The following is a 16,557-nucleotide window of genomic DNA, read 5'->3' as shown; positions in this document are numbered from 1 at the left end:
CCTGACCCCCCCCCCCCACCCCCATCTCTCCGTTCTTCCTCCAAAAAAGAGAAGAAACCGTGCCTAAAACGTGGAGCATTTATTTCCAAACAAAGCACATTTGAATAAAATATATAAATGATAAAATATGGAGTATAATTGAATATTTCCTGTGCATTTAAACCTCACCCTCCCTCTCAAATCTGAAGGGCAATTAACCCATAAGGGAGCATCGCTGAAAAGGCTTCGAAAAGTGCTTTTGGTGCAAAATGAATTATATATAGCTCATAAGTGACCTTCAACGAGTTTCGCTATGATGGTTTTTGTTCACGTAATTTCAATTAGCATCACCTGGAACTCCTTCACAGAAACCAAACTAATTTGCTCAAAACATTTAATAAACTACACGCAACATTTCTAGCAGTGATGTATAGTTGATATTCAGTTCAAATCCACTTGGTTTTAATTAAAATTCACAATCGCTCCTTATCCTCCGGGAATTAGCCTGCTGCCAATTGAAAGAGGTTGTTGTTAGTCCCCCGTGCTTTTTTGCTCACAAGAATTTGTTAGCCTTGTGGCCTTTGAAGCCGTGTACTTGTAACAGACTAACGGAAGCTGCCGTCTGAAAGGTAAAATTTGGGAAAATATTTGATTCCGAGTTTCAAGAGAAATTTCCAACACCTTCTGGATTTTAGTTATAACCTTTAATCAGTTCTCGTAAAATTTGAACAGTTATTTTTGTCAAAATTATCTATGAAGTGTATATTTATTAAGCCCTCTCATCGGCGACTCAAGTTTTACGTGTACCTTTCATTAAAAGCAGTTCATCAAAAAAATTTCAGAATGTGTGGCTTATTTTGACGTTACAATTTTAATTTAGAAAATTAAACTTAATGGCAAAAATGGGGTAAGTTTTTTTCAAAAATGTGTCAACAATTTCAATAATTGAAATTCATATTTTTTTTAAAGTAGCTTAAGGCTGGATTTGAAAGATTTATCAATAGAGAATGCTATAAATAGAAAATTTTTCTGTTGAACAGCACCCATTATTCGGATTGTTGTTTCTCAAATTTTCTTTTTATTTGCGATTTTATTTTGCTATTTCCATCCTCATTCGGAGATTTTGAGATCAACCTTTCTGTCAATTTCTAAGGATCCAATCTTTAATGTGCTAGAATTATTCATTTAAAATGTCAGGATTTAAGAATTTTATTACAGATCACACGCATTTCCTGTTCACACGTTTGGGCAATAAAAGTGACAAAATAGCCAGTCGACAGCTGGTTTGAAAGACAGGTACTTTCACACTTTACGTTAATTCAGGTTATTGGCTACTCTGCCACGGATAACAACCTAGAAAACTAGCCAAAAATTTTGTTTAACGTTAAAATAATGTTGCATTTTCAATTGTTTTTATAATTATTTTTTATTGCTGCTGCATTTATTCCGTTTCAATTTAAGTCCACGTTTTTTCAACATTTTAAAATGAAGTGATTTTTGAGAAGTGCTGCCTTAAATGGCCTCAAAGTCATATTTTGATTTGGTTTTCTGCCACCGATTGTATTAACATTTCCTAATTTTTATCTTTGTAAGAAAGGGATTATTAATTATCATTGTTTAGAAATAGACAATTAATAGCATTAAATCTCCAAAAATTCGCTCAAAGTAGTGATTATTAATGACAGCCATTGTGCTTTTTAAAGATGCGATCGTGTAACATACACAGGTAAGAAAACAAAATCGAAAACAAACACGTGAAATACTTCCTGTATAGATTCTTGTAAATTTTGATAATTGATGTAATGCTAGTTAAATTACAAATCTCATATCGAAAAATTAACCAAACGGATGAGTTTTGCGGAGCTTTTGCGAGTTTTTGCGAAGTTTTTGCAAAAGCAACAAACTATACTATACAAAAACCATTTACTACTTTTCTGTAGAAGTTATGCCAAGTCTGTTATAACTTATGGTCTTATTTTTACGGCTTTACAACTAAAATAAAAGTGGACTAATTTTTCAATTTGCAAAAAATAATAATTCGAGTACTCTTTTTTCAAACGGAAATGTGATTCCGTTCAATCAGTGGTGAGCAAAATCAAGTTGCACAACATATTTGAACATTATGCCAAGGAAATTTTCTGAGAACGTTTTTTGCAGCTTGTAGACAAATCTGTTCATAAATTCCTTAAAAGAAATAACTTTTTGACAGATGAAAAAATTGGAAACCAACAAAAAAGTGTTTTACCAAGCAAACGACTTTATAAAGAAAAAGAAAAAAGTATTGCATCGACAGCTCATACAGGCTCACAATTATAAAACTAAAAACAACCTAATTCCAGAAACTATAGCCAAATTGAACCACCATCAATTAAGTTTTCACATGAAATTTACTTTCCTTTGCATTTCTGAAAATCAAAACTTAATAGATATTTTTTTGACATTCTTATGGTTTTTTTCAGAGTTTATCGGGGCTACACACTCTACGAGACAAAAATCCGGCAGTAATATATAGAATTTTCTATATTTTTGGGTGCTGTTCTGGTGAAACTCAAATTCAATTACATTCGAATTCAATAGCAAACAATGATCATTATTGAATTGACCACAGTTCATTTGATTTAAATACCATGCAAAGCTGTCCAGAAACACCAGACAAATTGTTCACTGTTTAGAATATTCTGGAATATATCGGCCAGTTTTGCAAAGAAAAAGTTTCCGGATTGTAATTTGGATCTGCCTTTTTTTATAAAATTTTTGTATTTTTTGTCCAAATAAACAAGCAAATCTGTTTTTATTTCGAGCTTCAGTTAATAAGAAGTTCCGTTTATGTTCCAATGAAATTCTATGAAATAAAATGTTTTCGGAGTGAATCTCATTGTTTTATGGTTTCGACCAACTGTTTCCCCGATTTTTTATGTGCTCTTGGCAGCATTTCAAGTTCTTTGTGTAGTTTTTTGGCTGTCTCTATTATATCAATTGCCTTATTTGTTGTCTTATTTGGAATTAAATATCTAACGGTTTCAATTTATACATAACGGTTTTCTGATTTAATATCTCGTTAAGTATCTAAAATTCAAACTTTTTTGTTGGTATATTTACTTGTTGGCCATGTAAGCTATTGCGCTGCTAACTGTAAAATTTGTTTTATTCAAGAAACTGCACAAACTACCAGTTTTGTTCGAGTTGCGAATTTCACCCATTCAAAATATATTCGGATTACAACTCTTTGCTGTGCCTTTGATAAAATTATTTTTTCGGCATTTTTTTGGTTTTTTTTTGCGTTAGTTATAAACCAAAATTGTTTCAGATCAGAACGCCCATTTTGGCGAGTCATTTCTGCTTGCAAATAAAGCCCACTGAACTCACATCTTAATTTTTACGAAAAGCTCATTTTTTCTGGCATCAACACAGTTTGCATAAAATAGTGAAATATCAATTGCGCCTGTTTTTGTTAATATTTGTGAATTTTTTATTTAATCTGAATTGACAATTTGTTTTCTTTTATAATAGCAAATCAACTTTTTTTTACTAATTTCTGTTTAAAAGCTAATGGTCTTTATGACCAACAGTTTTTATAAATTATTTAAAAATTAATGTTTTTTTTTAAGATTCGCCGATTTTAATCTTATTTCGGCCACTTTTTGCATTGTCTCATTGAGAAGATGGGCAACTCTTTTGACTCAGTTAGAAATTGTTTGTTACCTTGTCTTCGAAATGATTTTTTGGCGTTGATACAACGAAATTTCAAAACTTTTTTTGACGTTTTCTGATCCTTGGTGTTTGTTTATGGTGTCTTCTTTCACTACCACCTTAATGAAGAGTCTCATATCACATTGATGGCGCTAAAAGAAAGCGCAATTGATTCTCTGAAACAATTTCAGTGATTTGATTACGATTTTACAAGCTTCGACATCGTTTTCTCGCAAAATTGAACTGACCTATCGATTTGTGACTGTTTTCTGTTCTTTTTGTACTTTTATGACGAAGTCTTATGAATGTAAAGGTAAACATTCAGTTGTTAGCTACTGATTTTCTCAACTTTGGACTCAATTGTTTTCAAAATTATGAACGTATTTGTTAAATTTTACCTTTTGTGTTTGATCTTTTTGTTAATTTTTTCTCCATAAAGACAGTTTCCAATTTTTCTGGTGACTTGCATTAAGTCATTTGGTTTAGTTTAGATTTTATCTTATCTATTGCTAAACTGTTTTTTTTCTTGAAGTTTTTTTTCCAAAAAAAATAGATCGACGCTGAGTTTTGGTCTTAAGTAATGCAGGTTGACCAATTTTGCTGTTTGTCTTGTCTCTCACTCTCCATAATGGCAGGTATGGTCGGCTCTCTAATGAGTTATTATTTGATTTTAATAGTGGTGTGAGCTTGAAGGCTTTTTCTCAATGAATACACCATTTTTTTCAAACAATTTTTGAATTTTTGAATGTTTTCTGTGTCCTCTTCATTTGGTATATAATTATGTCAAAAACATGGTTGAGCGGTGTCAGAACATTATGAGCCAATGCACATTACCCAGCGTACTTGTTAAGTTCACTATTAACCCTTTATCCTTAAAAATTGGGGAAAGTTAACAAAAGGCTGCGACTAGAATTCTTCTTTTTGTTATGTTTATACATTGAAGACAAATAAAGGAATCTGAAGCAAAAAAATATGTTAAGTAAAAACCGACCAACATTGAACTTTTGGCTTTCCGTTGAATGGCGGCGGGATGCTTCTGGTTTTGAAATTTTAAATTGAAGGAAGCAAAAATTGCCGGATAAAGGCAGGAAAGTGATGATTATCTATAGTTTTTGTTTAAAGGATGAAAAATCTGGCTGGATCTTTACCCAGACCAAATATTTTTCGAAAAAAAACTCCACCAACAACTGTTTTACCCAATTTTGGAAACTGGGTTGTCTAAAAATTTCGAAGACCTCTCGTGCGAGTACATACATAAAATCTCGATTTGTGTTGCAAAACAAATAAAACAAAGAGCCTGTACCGAGCCTCCATAGACCATCAGGCCTGATTCAGAAAAAAATCAGGCAAGGTCCCAGGCCTGATTCAGAGTCTGATCATGTCAAATACAAGGCTGCTAAGAGAACACTCCAGAGTCGATCTCTGAGGTTTCTATTGACAGAGAAAATCAAGACTTGGGGGTCTCTGCCCAGAGAAATCCCAAGTCTTGGGTCTCTCTGCCAAGAAAAGGTCCAAGTCCTGGGTCACTCTGTGCAGAGTACAACCAAACTTGGTGACCTTTTGGGCAGGCAAGACACAAGACTTGGAATTTCTCTTGGCAGAAAGGATTCAAGACTTGATTTTTTTCTGGACAGAGGGTTAGAATGGTGCATTTTCTAGGTTCATGAGCACTTGTAACATAAGTTTGAGTGCCCTAAAGTACAAATAAGGCACCAATTATGATTATGAATGCTATTTAAACTATGTTTGTGGCTCTTGGTAAAGTATGGTCACCTTTTCAAGACCAAAGAGGTCCTTAAAAATACAAATTCAATACTCGTTGTTGAAGAGAATTAGAAATGTCCAGGAGATCAATTATCGAAACTTTTTGTCTCGACATTTGGCAGAGGAGAAGCATTCAAAGTTTTCTGATCAAAGTAATTCCATTATAACACACATTATTACGTTATTATAAACTTCGAAAATTAATGGGAAGCAATTACTAATTTTAGCAAGATCTTACCCAGATAATTAGCGTTTTGTTTCATTGGCTCTCAAATAAAACTCTCAATTTTTTTCTCCCGACCCCATCATCCTTTTTCGGGGGGACCATATGCTCAAATGGTTTCTATCGATCTTTTTTTCGATCCTTATTTTTATAGTAGAAGGTCGTCTCGTCTATGGTGTTATTTAAAATCCTGCCCATCGCAGGATATCAAGCAAAAGTTTTTTGGAAAATGATTTTTAAAAATAGGACGTTTTTCCTTGGATTTAACGAGGCTTAAAGTTTTTTCGAAATGTCGGTCCAGACCTGTGGTGTTAGGTCGCGTTGAAAATTAAAACAAAAAAAATTGAAAAAAGTAGAGCAAAATCATTTAGCTTAAAAAGAGTTTGATTGTCAGGACTATTTATGCACTGTTTCAAGTCTAAAAGTTAACGATTTTAAATATTTGACCAAATTTTGAAAAAAATGTAGTTTCTTCATTTTCATAAAATTTAGTTTTTTCCCCTCTCTTTATCTGCTGATGCGAAACTATTGTAGAAACCAATAATTCTCTGTATCCAACAGATGCTTTGGAAAATAGAAGAATTCACGCAATTCAGAGCTACCAAAAAAACAAAAATAGATTTTAGAAATGTAAAACCAAAATTAGAAAAATGTTTTTTTTTTCAAAAATTTAGTGCTGTTTTGCAATTAATTTTGCCTATTTCATCGGAATAATTTTTTCAGTATTGTAAAAAACAGCAGAGACGTGGAAAATCGGTTTCTTCGAATGAACATCAGATCAATCAAATTCATTATTGAAAAGTAACGATAGAAAGATTATTTTTGTTTTTATCCGAAAGTTTTTTTATCATCAGAGCAAATCGACATAAAATTTTTCTAGTATAATGAATAACGGAAGAATTGAGATATAGATAGTTTATGAAAAGGCCAGTTTTAAACACTTAAAAAATTTCTCCAAAATTTTTTTTGAAAATTAGAGGAAAGTCATTTTTCTTTTTTCTGTACTTTGAATTCAACTTTGCATTGATACTTTAAAAACTGTGGGCATTTCTGTAAAATTAAAAACTAAATTGTCTATGGGTTGTAAATTTCTTCGTATAAAAAAGAAGAGCGCTTCAGAAATATGAAAGAAATCTTATTTTTACAGTTCTTATGAAAATTAGTAAAAGTTTCTATTCTTTAGAAACACTAGGATGAGTGCAAAAGCTTAAACGTAAAATTAACTGAAACACAATTTCTTAAATACTGATAAATCAGGGCCTTTACGGACAGCCTCTAACGGTCCGTTACATGTTCGAGGCAAAAAAGGCAGAGTGCAAAAACTGTCAGAAATCTGAAAAATGAAATGAAAATTAACAAAATACTTGCTACAAAATGTAATTTTATTGTTTTAAAACCACGATTGTGTTTTTGAAAGAAAACTGGTAACAAATTTGCGAGAAATCAAAAACTAATTTGCCCAATCTTCTATGAAAAATCAAAACGCAAATTTCTTTTTTTAGAAAACCATCAAATGTGTTCATTTTATTTTTTGTGTTAATTTTAAAATTACAGGTATAATGACTCAAAAGGTCTTCATCTAGTTTGCTAAGGAAATATTTAAGATATAATTTAATTCTGAAAAAAAATGAGTGAACATCAGTTGTCAAAAAGAAAATATTTTTAAATAACTTTTTGGATTTGTATTTTTGTCGTTTTTTTTGTGTGTAATATGTGTGGTTCGTGTGTTTGTATGACTGTTCTGTATCTGTGTCGTTCAATTGGTACTATAATTGTTTTCCGAGAATGAACTAAGAGGTTTTAAATTTTGTGTGCAGAAAAAAGAGGTCATGTTTTTTCGTTCAAGTAGCACAAGTTTCTTTTTCTCCAACTCATGTAAGTCGCTTTTGGATCCTCCCAACAGTTGCTCTGACAGAAGTGAACGGATTAAGAGCAACCTAGGAGTTATGTTGGAACATACTGTAATATGCACAGACCCGCAGAGCCACGTTAATTTTAAATAGGAAAACATACTTTAATTCTCTGATTATGTACTATGTATCAATTTTTGTACAATAATAACATAACTGCCGACCCTCACGCAACGTGCATTGATTATGTTCTGTTTTCTTATGGTTTCAAAAAAAAAAAGATTTAACAACCCGCTCTGTGATCCATCTTGCATCATTATCTCAAAAGGGTTGTTATATTAAAACTAGATTGTTTTAACCTTATCCGACCAAACTTTTTTTGGGTTTAGGAATTGATGGGATTCCTCGATATCATTTGCCTACTAACAGTTTGTTTGTTAATCGGGAAAACCAAACAAGGCATTGCAAAGCTTTTTGTAAATTTAAAAAAGGGCGACACTGAACTTTTCTTATACAGATTTATTTGTTCGTTCTTCTGGATTATGTCTCAAAAATAAATAATAAAATTTTCCCTCGGAATAGAATATTGATTGTCAGGACTGTCGGGACACAAAAAGTTGGTTTCGTTTAATGACCAAAGTGGCACAAAAAACAGTTTACACACCAGGATATTGTAATTTAGAGTGCCTGGTGACTTATGTACGCGGTGAGCAACCAAATTATCACATTTTTTTTGTATTGAATAATTGAAACAGAAAATCGGAACTCAAATTGTGCCACAAAAAATTAGAAATTAATTTGGTTTTCATTTTTTTGTTATTTTCATCAATTATGTAAGAGTTGATTCTAGTTTTTAGCAACTGATTATGTAACTCATTACAGCTTGGAGACTGATTATGTAATTGGTTATACCTCTGATCAGACAATCTTTAAACGCACCTGCACTTCATTCTAACGAACAACATGTGGAAAAAACTTCAAAGGTCTGGACTACGGTCCAGAATTTGTGTGATTAGAGCTAACAACAAATAGATTAGAAGTTTAAACGTTCACATGCAGTCAAGATTGGTCAAGCTGTGCTCGATTGAAGACCAGCATATATGATTGTTGATAGGCCAAATTGTAGAAAATAGCACAAATTTGAGTTGAGTAAGTTTAATTGGAATAGTAGGTGAAGTACGTTTGGCAATATTAATATATGGTGAGAGTATTTCGAATCGGGTTGGGGTTAAGCTTCATATTTGCCAACTTTGAATAATTTCTACCACCCTAGTCGAGGTAAAATTGTATCCCGCCAGAATCTTGCTATTTGTTGGATCATACTTTTTGTTCTTCCAAGATTAAAGTATTTCAAATTATTCAAATTAAAGTACAATCACAATCACCCAAAGATGTCCATGATGGGTCCCAATAACTTTTTGAATGAAAACGATACCTTTCGCTAAAAGCAATACACTGAAAACATATGAAACAAGAAGGCTCGGTAATGTGCGTTCGAACAAAACTTTTTTGACCAAACTCATCCACATTTCTGTTTGCATTATCTGCCAAATTAGTAAGAGATAAAAAGAGTTTCAAATTTTCAAATATTGTTCAGAAATAATTGGTGTATGCATAAAAAATGCTGTCCTCTCAAATAAGTTAGTAAAGATAATAAAGTCATATTAGAGTGCATGTGAGATTTGTGATCATTATAGTTACGAGACATAATATACACAACAATAAAATAGCAAGAGCAAACATTGATTACGAAAACAATCAATATCTATATTTTGATAACAGATTTTTTAGCAGAGTCAAAATAGCATAAAAAACAAAAAAAAATCAAATTAATTTATATTTCACCACAAGAAACTTGGAATAGTCATTAATAAGAGTCGGTAACAAGTAGATAAAACGATCAAAACGGCAAAGTTAAAAATACGTTTATATTGATTTGAAAAAAAATAATTTTAAATAATGAAAACCGTTAGATTTCAACTGCAATCTTTAAAAAAAGTTCATATTCGTTCTTACCTGCATATGAAAGCATAGAAAAGTGTTATTTTGTTGCTTATATTGTACGTCTACAAAAACAAACGACAAATACAGACGAAAAACAAAATTCCAGTTGATTTTTACAGGAAAACGGTGTCGATCTGTTAAAGCCATATTCTATTCTGTAAACAATAAGATACAATCAATTGCTTTTCCTTTGAACAATAATGTGATGTGTGACCTTTCTCTAAATATGTACTATGTATCAATTTTTGTACGATAATAACAGACCTGCAGACTTTCACGCAACGTGCATTGATTATGTTCTGTTTTTTCATGGTTTCAAGAGAAGTGATTTAACAACACGCTCTGCGATCAATCTTGCATCATTATCTCAAAAGAGTTGTTATATTATAACTAGACTGTTTTAACCTTTTCTAACCAAAATATTTCTTTTGTGATTTAGGAATATTTGGGAACTCTCGATATCAATTGCTTACTAACAGTTTGTCTGTTAATTGGGACGACGAAACCAGGAATTCCATAGCCTTCGTAAATTTAAAACGAACCATACTGAACTTTTCTTATAAAGATTTTTTGTACGGTATTCTGGATTATGGCTCAAAAATAAACGATTAAAAGTTGCTGTCTGGATGGAATATTGATTGTCAGGATTTTGACCAACCGATTTATCATTGATTTTGGAAGCGAAATAGATGAGTCCTTCAAAATCGTCGCTTGTTTCATTTCAGTTCAAACAGTCAAGCGAAATATTTCAAGTCTATAGATAGATAATTTCGTGTCATTTAGAAAGATAAGCCAGCCATGCGGTATATAAATAGCCGCGCGGGGCGCTTACTGACTTATTTGTTCTGCGAGAACTGGGCTTAAAATACAATGCATCTCTAACTTGGGCAACAAGGGCGCAGGTGCGAATTGTGTACTAACAAGATCGGAAAATTGACACAAAAAATTGGTTCCATTCAGCGCCCAACGTGGCAAAAATCAGTTTACACACCACGATATTGTAATTTATCACGCCTGGTGACGTATGTACGCGATGAACAACCAACTTATCACATTGCTTTGCCTTCTATAATCGAAACAGAAAATCGGAACTAAAATTTTGCCACAAAAAATGAGATATTGACTTGGTTTCCATTTTTTTTGTTATTTTCTTCCATTATTTAGGAGTTGATTCTATCTTTTAGCAACTGATTATGTAACTTCTTATTGCTTGAAACTGATTATGTAATTGATTATGCAATGCGCAGTCAATCGTTGTAATATTCTACATTGGTGATAAGGCTGGCGCGTTGCAGGTAAAACCCTTTTAGTTATGAATAGTTATGAATAATGTGAGCAATGATTTACCACGCCCCACCCGACGTAGCTATCAAATTTAATTATGGGGTGCATATTGCTACGTTACGCTTCCACAATTTTTCATATCCTATTTACTCAATATACTGTCAAACACCAATGCTAATAAATTTCCCTGCGAATTTTGAAGCTGAAAAATTGTTATCGTAATTTGGTAAGTTTCATAATTTTTTCCGCGTAATCGGAGAGAACTGCATTAGGCCACATCGACCTGTTCTCAGATGCCCCTTTTTCTTATCACCCCCCCCCCCCCCCCTCCATTTGGGACTGTTCAGTTTTTGGCTCTTTTGTGGTGACTCTTCCACCAGCTATGGTAAACCTTTTCAGCAGTCCTATTCTTTTTAATTCCCAGATTGCCGATTGTTTTCTGGCGATTAACATTGCCATCTTTCGGCCACTTTTGTTGCGCCTGAACTCTGAACCCAGGTCAAGGTTCCAGACCAAAGTGATTTCTGAAAAGACAACTCCGGGCGCCCACCTGCGCTTCGTGCGCTCAAACTACATAATCTGAAAAATTTTGGAACGTTTGGACTGCGGTCTGGAATTTGTCTGATCAGAGCTGTAACTTTCAACAAACCAGAGGTTAAGGCTTTCTCAAGGAGCCAAGATTGGCCAGGCTGTGGTCGAGTGAAGCTCTGCCAATAACTGTTGATAGCTCAAACTGTAGAAATTCGCACAAATAAGAGGCGAGTAAATTTAATCGGACTAGTAAGTTAAATTCGTTTTGTATTGTTAATAAGTCCGGTTTTTGAATCGGGTTCCACTTAAGCTGTATATTTGCCACTTTTGAATAATTGTAGCCATGTAGCCATCCTGGTTGAAAAAGTTTTTTCCGCCAGAATCTTGCTAGACGATGCACTCTTTTGCAAAATTTTTGTCCAAAATCTTGCAGGATCTTGCCAAGTAAACTTTTTGTTCTTGTTAGATCTTGCAAGATAAGCTTTTCTGCCAAATATAAAAATTATGTAACAAAATTGGGCACGATCAGCATACGATGTCTATAATGCATTCCAATAAATTTTTGAATCGAAACTATACCTTTGACTAAGATGTTGCTTCTGCTTTTCGAATTCAGGAATTATTTAATTTCTAAATTATTTTAAATGTTTTTCGAATTTAGCAACTTTCTCCTGAATGATTAATGCAAGAAATGAAAGAAAAATGCCAAAATTGTTCCCCAAAACAAATCAGAAGAAAAATGAACTTGCAAGGATCTTTCATGATAACCTTCCATCTTGCAAGATCTGTCAAGATAACCTTTTATTTTACAAATATAGTTCTTGTCCTGCAAGATCTTAAAAGATGCCATCTTACAAGATTTGAAAAGATCTTGCAAGATTCTTGTAAAAATTTCAGTGATATTTTTACAAGAATCTTGCAAGATCTTTTAAAATAGCCTTCAGGTTTCGCATAGTGCGTAAAAGGAATAGCCAAGGCTGTTGGAATGTATTTTGAACGGAGAATCCGATGGATAACGGAATTTAGGCAATTAACAGATAATTGGAATCCTTTTTGGCAGGAAAACCAAACAAAACTAATTGTTGCTTTTTCTACATAGCAACGGCAAGAAATCTTTTCTTTGTCAGTAAGTTTTATGCTTTTCTCTGGCGTCAAATGCTGTTTGGACCAAAATTCAGTTATGTTGATCGCTTCTTATGTGTTTCCATACGTTTATTTAAATGGTTTTCAAGATAAAATTTCGTTATGTTCATATTGCATTTCTTAAGGGCCGTGAAACGAAGTGGAGAAAAACATAATTGTCGTTATGATGGAGTTTTTTTTGTCATCGACAGTCTTTCCAATTGTCTTCATTTTCATAGCTAGGATTATTTTTTCGCGGTGAATTCAAGGGGTAGGTGGAAAATCAAAAAATTTTTAATATTCCCCAAAATTTTTCTGCCGCATAAAATTTTCACCCAATTTGTTTACAGGGCAATTTTTTTCAAATATCTCAGAACCAACTGGTCTCTTGGCAAACTTTTGTTTCACAAAGTGAGGATCTTTTGAAAGCAAGTTCCTTAACCAAAAAATTGCAGTCACAGTGTTTTTCTAGTAGAGAGATAAAAAGTGACATTTTTGCAAAATTAGACCTAAATAACAGGTAAGTAAGGTTTTCTATCAGAGTGAGGCAACATAACACAGGAGCAATTCATTCGATTACGTTATGGCCACCAAAAATTCCTAATAATTGCACAGCACGGAATCTTAGCCTCAGGATCGCATCACAATTTGTCTGTCGGATCAAAGACAATTCAATAAAATTACAATCGTCATGGTAAAAGTTACTCTTTACCGCAAAATTACTCTTTCTAACATAGGATTCCCCACATTTTTGCTATTCATCGAAAGTCGAGTTCCCCAAAGTATCTCAACAACCAACGGAGGAATATCCGCTCATAATGCACACTCATAGTGCAATCAAGTAGCAACCAACTTGTTTGCATAAGAAACGCCAATTAAATGTGCGTATAAATTTATGTATTTTGGAAAATTATTGCCTTTATTGTTGCTCTTATTCTGAAAAGAAATCAAAAAATGCTTCAGGCTATCAGAGCTCGAATATATAATAAATTCAATTTTTTGTCCCGTTTATTCTCAATTCAATAAATCTGATAAAGGTAAAAGTTTTCGCAGATATCAACTAAAAAAGTGAAGTTTCTGAGTGTGCCTGAATAAATACCTGCTCACCTCTCAAAATTTAAATTTGATTACCAATGATGTTTTAAAAGCCAAAATCACTAAATTTTGAAAGTTTTGCGTGAATTTCTCTTCTCTAATGTTTTTCTCAGTTGTTCGCTCGAATGAAGTAGGCGTTTTTGACCTGTAAATGTTAATGCAAAAAAAATTATCTCCAAAAATTGTTCATCAAATGTTCCGAAGCAAAGAATAAAAAACTGTAAATTTTCTATTTTTCAATTTTCAATTGGGTTTGAATAGCAAAGAATCCTGAGAATGGCAATTTTCTCTGTTTGAATGGAGAGAAAATTACAGAGCTGTGCTGGAGCATCATCATAATTGATACTTGTAACGGCTGCTCTCCTTGTGTTTCACAAAGAAAGTTTTACACCGCCCAGTTCGTTCTGAGTGGTTAAAAGTCTGTCCAGATACTTCGTTTATGCAGTTTGCTTTTGTCTGCTCTGCTGTACTTACCGTTGCATTAACTAATTCAACAAACTTAGTTTTGGATTTTTTTCATTTGAACTGGGCCCACGGATCACACAATACGGGATCTCTATATGTTTACCAGTTCAATCGTTTTGATGAAACAAATCTAAGGCAAAAATATAAGCCTGAGAAATGTTATGAAAATTTGGTTTCTAACTTAATCCAAGGTGTGTGTGTTGCGATTTTCGAACAGCACTAACGAGTTGAATTCACCTTTCGAGACGTTTTCGATACACGACACAATATTATATAGAGTATTGCTCAAGACAAATTTTTGGTATCACACAGTATGACACAGTATCAATTTAACAGTTATACTGCTCAAGTGTTTGGTTTTGGCAAGACGCAGTAACAAACATACTGCTCAGGAATATATTATTTCAACAATTTATTGCTGAGTGTTTGCTAGCTCGAGTTGCTAGGCTGACAAAACAACTTGTGAGTTCTTGTTTTTGTTCAGTTTGTTGACAATTTTTTCTGCTGACGTGGCATAAGCGGCTGTTTCTGATTTGCTATACACAGGTTCCTCGCTGAGGGGATGGATAATTCGGATAAAAATAGAACACAGTAATAGTTTTCGTCCTACGCATTTATTTGGACCTGTTTTGAATCTGCTCTGAACTTTTACTTCCTACGCAATTTTGTTATTCCTTAAGCTCAGCTCCAACATCGCCGGCCCTGTTTTCCTTCGTGAAAACTTCATCGCCAATCGGTAGTACTGGAGCGAGCATCACTACTGGCCTCTTGTAGTAATCATCTTTTGTTCGGATTTTCGCTGATCAGTTCACTCCGTCGGTACCTTCGAAGGTTTCGCTTATTCGACACAGAATATCCACGTTTGTCACTGTCTTCCACTAACCACACAAGATCACCCTGCTGACGACTTCTGTCCGTTGTGGTCTGCAATTTTTTTGACGGTTCAACGTTGGCCAATATTCCTTATGGAATCTGTCCCAGATGATGTCTGCGTAAGCTTGTGTTTGTCGGAAGAGCTTTCTATGATATCTGCACTTGATGGATACGGTAAACTAAGGTTGTTGTTGCAAAGCAGGAAATGGTTTGGAGTAAAAGCTTCTGAATCGGTAGCATCAGAACTGACCGGTGTCAACGGTCTAGCATTCAGCGTCTGTTCAACAAGACACATCGTGGTTGACAGAACATGTTCCGTGACTGATCGATTGCCCAGCACTGCGTATATTGCCTTCTTGCAACTCCTAACCAGTCTTTCCCACACTCCTCTAAATTGTGGTGCTGCAGGTGAGTTGAACTTCCATATGATACCTTGTTGAAATAGATTTTCTTCAGTTTGCTCCTTGTTCCATACTGCTATATACACTGCCAATTCTTTTTCAGCTCCAACGAAGTTTGTCCCGTTATCACTAATAAGTTTGACTGGTTTGTCTCTTTGAGCAATGAATCGCAGACTTGCGTTCAGACAACTATCATTGTCTGGTTTTGGTACAATATCTATATGTAACGCGCGTACAGTAAAGCATGTGAATAGACAGCACCAACGCTTTTCGTTTGTTCGACCAATCTTTACTCTGAATGATCCAAAATAGTCCACGCCCACATTCGAGAACATTGTTGATGCAACTAATTGTTCTTCAGGTAGATCTGCCATTACTGGTGCCTTTGCTTGGGCTCTTCCTTTTCAACATCTAATGCATTTGTTTTTGATCGATCTCAAAACATTTTGTTTGCCTAGGATCCAGAATTTCTACTGAACTATGTTTCTGACACGTTCAGTACATTCGTGATGACTATTCTTATGTTCATTTTGCAAGAATATTTCAAGTACATGGTGCTTCCAGAGTAACGGTATTGGACGCTTGGTTTTGAAGTTCAATTGACTTTTACCTATTCTGGCTTGAGCACGAATAAGTCCTTGCTGGTCCATGAATGGTGAAAACTTGAGGATTTTGCTGTTTTTTAGAATTTCCTTTTCGAGCCATGAGAGATTTCATCTCTTCAGCAAACTGTTCCTGCTGCAGTAGTCTGAAGATGCCTGCTTGAGCACCCTTTATTTCTTCAACACTTAGTGTTTTTGTCGCCGGTTTGTGTTTTCTAAATACGCGCTGTACGTATGCCATTGTATTTACAAGTCAATTGAAATTGCTGAATCGTTCCCACTGAATCATCAGCTTCTTCTCATCAACCATAGCTGAGAAGACTATTTGGTCAATTTTGTTCGTCTAAAGCAAATGTTAAATTCACCTGTTCTGGCCATTCGTTCTCTCGTTGCTTCAACCGGGTCGGCCCAGTGAGCCATTCAAATCTCTTAGGTTCGTCAACTTTGATCGCTCGTGTCCCAATGTCAGCTGGATTGTTAATACCACTCACATGATTACACTGTGAAAAATTAGTTGTTACCCAAAATCTCAGCCACTCTGTTTGCAGCAAACACCTGTTGCTTACGGTGGGTGCTATGAATCCATTGCAGAACAGTAGTGGAGTCTGTCCAAAAGTTACAACTGTGAATCTTTGATTCGTTCTCTTTCACTATCTTTTTTTTAAGTCTCACCG

The 16,557-nt window shown here is 34.2% G+C and overlaps 1 protein-coding gene across 1 annotated transcript in view; it reads left to right on the top strand.

The window, feature by feature from the left end:
* The first annotated feature begins 511 nt into the window (after window positions 1-511).
* Window positions 512-16,557, top strand: part of LOC142343200 (glycine receptor subunit alpha-2-like) — a 206,738-nt gene continuing 190,692 nt past the window's right edge. The window contains exon 1 of the mRNA XM_075394938.1: window positions 512-608. The gene's annotated coding sequence lies outside the window, so the exon portion shown is untranslated. The remainder of the gene's footprint in view (window positions 609-16,557) is intronic.

This window comes from Convolutriloba macropyga, chromosome 7, assembly GCF_964194025.1.
Source record: "Convolutriloba macropyga chromosome 7, txConMacr16.3, whole genome shotgun sequence".
In the NCBI taxonomy this organism is placed as follows: domain Eukaryota; kingdom Metazoa; phylum Xenacoelomorpha; order Acoela; family Convolutidae; genus Convolutriloba; species Convolutriloba macropyga.
Note: the sequence above shows the minus strand (reverse complement) of the source record. Positions and strands in the feature narration are given on the sequence as shown.